Below are 6,657 nucleotides of genomic sequence, written 5' to 3'. Positions count from 1 at the left end.
AAAATTCAATTGAATTGGTAACTGATGAGTGCCAGCTTTTCGTATTAAAGAAAACTATAGCATGGCGGGTAATTACATTCAAGTCTGTTATTTATGATGCCAGGGCCTCTTTTTATGAGCTTCAAGAACTTCAGTGTAGCTTGGTCAATGACAATAAAGTGGTTAACCCAGACCATGATTGGCAACTGGGACTTTGTGGGCTGAACACATAGGATGCGGTAAAGGCATTTAGGCTGCACATGGTGAAAGTTAAGGCCAAAGGCAACTTTACTCCCGAAGATATAACACTCACTTTTGGCTCAACTCACACAAATGAAAGAGATTCACGAGCCAATGAGAGATTATGTAGCTAGGTATAATAATATTATTCATAAAATTCCTTAGGCTAAAAGACCAACTACTGATAACCAACAATGTTTCTTTATCAACTCTATGCCTCCTGATGCTGGTTTCCATCTCAGAAGGAATAGACCGGTTGATCTTGATACTGCACAAAACTAGGCTATAGAGCTTGAAGAGGATCTCATAACAGTAGGGAAGTGGAGAAAAGACATGCAAATTTATCAAGGTCAATCTCAAGCTACCACTTCTTTGACTGATCCAGTTGTCCAAAGATTAGTCAATGATATGATTGCGTTGAAAAGGCAAATTCCAAAAACTGGAGGTTCTTATCCATAGCCATATCAAGATATAAGTAGAAAACAACCAAACTAGTATAATTATGGGCGAACTTTGCAACTTCCTACTGCCTTGCAAAGATTCCAAATAGAGGCTCCTCTTGATAAAGGTGCTATGTGCTCTTTTCACCTTACCTCAGATCATGATGGGAATTCTTGTCCTAATATGATAAGGCATGTCCAAATGGGAAGCACTAAGGATGAACTCAGAGAATTCATTGGAGCAAAGAAGATTCAAGAAGTACCTAGCGACTCTGGATCCTTTTACCTTGAATATGAATCAGATTCAGAAAGAGGTGGAAATATTTTGGTAACTCTTGAAGACCTTGCATGTGTAATCCTTACAAGGAATCAACGAATCTCCCAACCTACTCCTTTTGCAAACTCTACTGGAACTAGTTTCAAGAGTAAGGATCCCTCAAGTAATGATTCTTCCTTTCATGCAAAGACTCCTGAAGTTAAGATTTTACAAAGGAATATTGAAAGTAAAAATAATTCTTCTCTTTCTCCTCCCTTTAACATAATTGAATTTTGCAAAGCTTCAACTGTTCAACTTTCCACTGCCGAATATTTGAAATTGAACCCAAGGGAATTAGACAAGTTGGTCAAATATGTAAAAGGAGATCCTACCTCAAAGTCCTCAGTGCATAAGTGTGGGGTTGATAATGCTTTGTTTGTTGCTGAAAAACCTACATCTGCTTCTTTCCATCCCACTGATTTGATTAATCCCCATGCCTTTCATAATGCTGAAGATAAGCTTGACACTGAAGTTCTGAAGCCTGAACCTTTTTATATATCTCTCCTCCTAAACATCCAGAAGCTCAGCAATTGTATTATAAATTTAGGGGCATCAGATAACATAATGCCATCATCTGTTGTAAGAGCTTTAGGTTTAACATTTACAAAAACATTTGTGAGATGTTACTCGATGGATGGGAAGCAGGTCCATCCTCTCATTGGGCAGGTAAAGGATGTTCAAGCAGTGCTTGTAGCATGTCCTGATAAAAGGGTGAAACTGACTATTTTGGTTGTAGACATTCTTGCAAGTTATGGGATGCTTTTAAGTAGGACTTTCTGCAAAGATCTTGGAGGTGAAATCAAGATGGATTGGTCAGAAGCTATCATTCCTCTAGGAAAACAAAAGATCAAACTTGAACCTGAACCAAAAAACAAATACATAGTCTTTCATTCTGATAATCCCAAAGCTTGGATTTTGTTCCAAGAGTGTGAATTTGGAAATTATCTCATTCTTCTAGCTGATAAAGAAGAATTAGAAGAAGCAGTTGATAAATAAGATGAATTGTGGCAAATGGAATTTGATGGAAGCTGTGCCAACTCTGGTTCAGGAGCACACGTAGTTTTTCTTTCCCCTAACGATAATGTTTTCCATTTTTCCTTTAAGTTAGATTTCAAGAATACAAATAACACTGTGGAATATGAGGCATTACTTTTAGGGTTGAATGAAGCCAAATAGAAGGGTATAAAATTGCTTAGGGTTAAAGGTGATGCGGAGATGATTGCTAAATAGGTAAGAAATGTTTAATCTGTTAAAAATCATAGACTAAAATATTATAGAAACAGAGTTTGGGATGAGATAGAATTTTTTGATGCTTTCTTAATTGAAGCTATACCAAGAGAGCAAAACACTAGGGCAGATTCATTGGCCATTTCTGCTTCTCTCTTGTTACCACACCCAGACTTTAAGAACGATTCTTATAGGATTGAAATGGTTTATAGGCCTAGCATCCCTAACAATGTGAATCATTGGCAAGTATTTGATATAGATGCTCAGATTAAAGATTTCATGAAGTGTATGCATTCCTTTGTCCAATCATATTTTGAGGGTTATGAAGATATACGTAAAGAATTTTGCCCAGATCCTAGTATTAATTCTGATAAGAGTTTCATTCAGCTTAAAGGAAACAAAATCCCAAAAGGTTTGGTGACCCTAGAGAGGTTTTTCACCCATAATGACAGTAAGGTGGGTTGTGAAAAGATCAATCTAGGTGATGAATCTAACCCCAAAATGGTAACAATCGATAAATGTTGTTCTTCTAAGGAGAAACAAATGCTCAATGAGTTATTGCAAGAATACACTGATGTGTTCGCTTGGTCTTATGATGATTTGAAGGAATTTAGGAATGGTCAATTTCAACATCAAATTCCGTTGAAGCCTGGTGTTTCTCCTTTTAGACAAAAACTAAGAAATTTCAATCCCATGATGGCAGACACAATTTTCAAGGAGGTAGATAAAATGCGAAAATGCAGAATTATATATCCAATTCATCACTCTACTTGGGTGGCCAACATAGTACCTGTGAGGAAGAAAAATGGGGAAATTTGGATTTGTGTAGATTTTCGCAATCAGAACCATGCAAGTCTTAAGGATAACTATGCTTTACCCAATATGGACCATATTTTGCAGATAGTAGCTGGATCAGAAATGATGTCAATGTTAGACGGTTTTTCTGGCTACAATCAAATTGGTGTTGCAGAAAATGAATAGCACAAGACAGCATTCATCACCCCTTGGCGAATGTTTGCATATAATCGTATGCATTTTGGTTTGATTAATGTTAGAGCGACTTTTCAAAGGGCCATGGATTCTTCTTTTAGGGATTTCCATGACAGAATTATTGTTTTTTACCTAGATGACTTGACCGTGTTTTCTGAAGATAGGAAAAATCATCTCAAAGATCTGAGGGTAGTCCTATAATGTTGTCAAGAACATGGTATCTCCTTGAATCCAAAAAAGTTAGTTTTATGTGTAACTAAGGGCAAATTATTGGGGCACATCATTTTGAAAGAAGGTGTCAAGATTGATGTAGAAAGAGTCAATGCAATCCAACACCTCATCTTGCCTTCAAACCAGACTGGAGTAAGGTCATTTTTCGGTCAGGTAAACTTCTTGAGAAGGTTTATACCCAAATTTACAGAAACTACTAAGCACATCATCAGCTTGTGGAGTGATAAGTATCCTTTTGAATGGACTGATGAGGCCAAAGAAGCCTTTGAAAAGATCAAGAGATCAGTTACCAATGCGCCAACCCTCATCAACCCAGATTTTAAAAAGAATTTGTCATATATTGTTACACCTCAGAACATACAATGTCACAAATATTATTACAAGTAGATGAATCTGGGACTGAAGCACCTATAGCATTCATGAGTGTCCCTCTTCAGAAACATGAACTTAAGTATTCACTCTCAGAGAAACAAGCCTCTGTCATGGTTAAAGCAGTTAAACAATTTAGGTATTATATTTTGTACTCTCACTCTATGGTGTTTGTTCCAGATTCCACAGTAAAAAGTATTCTGATTCAACAGGAAGTTGGACTTAATAAAAGAGCGACATGGGTAATTAAAATTCAGGAATACGAGCTGAGCATGGCGAAGAAGTTCAAGAAATTTTTTTTTGTCCTTGTATTTGATATATTGTCCAGCATGTGTTAAAGAAATAATGGGCATACCTACGCAGCTTGCTAAAGGAGATGTTTTTGTGTATGACTTTTACCCCATGTTGCAAAAAGATAATGCATTGCAAGATTTTAGGAGAGTACATAATGCTTTACATGGAGATTTGTGTTATGAGTTAAAGAACAAGAAATCTAAGAGGATGTTTGAAGATGCCTAGGCATTAGTGAAAAGATATGGTATTTTCTTTGTTCAGTTTCCTCATTTCTGTTATATAAGGGTAGGTGGTTTTGAAGAAGAGCCTTTCAGACTTCCTCATTTTTGTTCAGATTGTTTTGTCCTTGCTGAGATCTGTAGGCAGTTGTCTACCGTAATTAAGAAAGATCAACCTAGAGATAAATGGGAGGATCATTTTCCTATTCAATTGGGCATTTTATCTTACAGTTCAATGGTTGATGCGTTGAGCATAGGAACTGACTTGAATAATTTCAATTTTCCACTGTATCATGAAAGGAAGGGCTTTGATAATAAAGGTTTCTCACGAAGTCTTGGCTTGATGCCGCATCTTCCAATCCCACACTTGGAGGAATTTTGGGAAGATTGTGGTGATGAACTTGAAGTGTTCAAAAGAGTAAATATGAGAATGGTTTTGGAATAGGTAGTTTCACTGTAGGTGAAACTTGATATAAGTGGGATTGAAGAGGATTATCTAGAGCTTTTTGAACGTGGATATCTAGACCAAGCTGAACTCGAAACGTCCTACATTGATTGGGATGTGGAAGAAGAGGATGATATACAACTTAGAACAAAGAGAGTCTTGGAAAGAATCGCAGATTGGGTTAATAAGAAAAGAGCAATGAAATTAGGCATCAAGATTGATCCTGCAAAAGATAATGTGGTTTCTCTACATTCCCCAAAACATTTTTCTAACCCCACTTCTATGTATGTTCATGTAGGTAAAAATAAGAAGTCATGTCACACCAAGCATGAGCCTAATCCTTCCTTGAACTTTCTTTCCCCTCGATATACAAGATCACAGAGTGTTGCACAGAGGAAAATGGACCAGGTCACAGACATAGAGGTAAAAGATAAGATCCTTGATACTCCGATTTTTGAGGTTGAGGACCTTGATAGTGACATTGTCAATACCATCGATTCTCATGCAATCACTGTAGCCATGACACCCCCACCAAAAGCAACCGGAGGAACAACTAGTTTAAGTACAACTCCCAAATGGCTAACCACTTTAGTAAGAAAGAAACGAAGCTTCATCCCAGTGTCCATCCCAATTCAAGACATGGTGGTTAAATACATGGACAAGGGTCCCAAATAGAAGAAGTTCAAAACAACTGCCAGATTGGACACTGATGAAAAGATTGGGAGGTGGGTTACCGAAATTGCTTCCTATAAGCCCAAGGATGAGAATAAGGAAGTAAATGCAGAGGATTTTGAGGTCACCAAAGTGGATCTCAGGAACATGAGCAGGGACTCTGATAATCACCTTTTCCAAGTGTTGGCTAAGAAGATGCTCACCAGGTCAGAAAAATATGGATAGGAGAAAAGAGAATTGAAACAACATATCAAGATTCTAGCTCAATTTATTGATATCATAGGTTGTTTTGGAGCACTTCCCATATCACATGCTTCAGAAATTTTTGACCCTACTTCACTAGAGAACAAGAAACTAATGAATCAAGTTCAGCGAGCCAAGAGCATCGCAAGGGCCATAGAGAAATGGATTGAAGGAGTGATTAGAGATGGTGAGAAATATATTACAAACTCCACGAAGCTATGCGATGAAATGTAAAACCTCACTATGGAGATTCAGAATTAAATTGTGCCATGGGAAAAAGAAGAACATAGATGGGAAAATGTATTACCCATGCTCACCAAGATAGAGGAATACGAAGGTACAAAGTTTTTAGCTGAAAATTCAATTAAATTGGTAACTGATGAGTGCCAGCTTTTCGTATTAAAGAAAACTATAGCATGGCAGGTAATTACATTCAGGTCTATGATCTCTGATGCAAGGGCCTCTATTTATGAGCTTCAAGAACTTCAGTGTAGCTTGGTCAATGATAATAAAGTGGTTAACCCAGACCATGATTGGCAACTGGGACTTTGTCGGCTGAACACACAAGACAGGGTAAATGCATTTAGGCTGCACATAGAGAAAGTTAAGGCCAAAGGCAACTTTACTCCCAAAGATATAACACAAATCGCCCAAATAGAGTTCATGACGTTCCTTGGTAACGATCAGTTACCTAAGCATGCCAAGAAAATAGTGAAACATAGGTGGGACAAGGAAGCCGCAAAAGCAAAGATCAATGCCATGAAAAATCTGAGTCTATCTATAATTCAGGAGCTTACAACCACCCACGATGCCCAAAAAAGTGGAGGAGAGGATGACGATGGAGAAGAGGCATAGCATGATGCTAATTCTTTGTTTTTATTTGATATGCTTTTCATAATCTTGCAATGACTTCGGGACATCTGTCGCCTAAATACTTTGTTGGTTTTTATAACTGTTTCGGAGGAGGTCGAGTTTTGTGGGAGACCTCCTCTG

This window comes from Cryptomeria japonica, chromosome 2 (genome assembly GCF_030272615.1).
Source record: "Cryptomeria japonica chromosome 2, Sugi_1.0, whole genome shotgun sequence".
Lineage (NCBI taxonomy): Eukaryota > Viridiplantae > Streptophyta > Pinopsida > Cupressales > Cupressaceae > Cryptomeria > Cryptomeria japonica.
The sequence above is the reverse complement of the archived record's forward strand: the minus strand, read 5'-3'. Positions refer to the sequence as shown.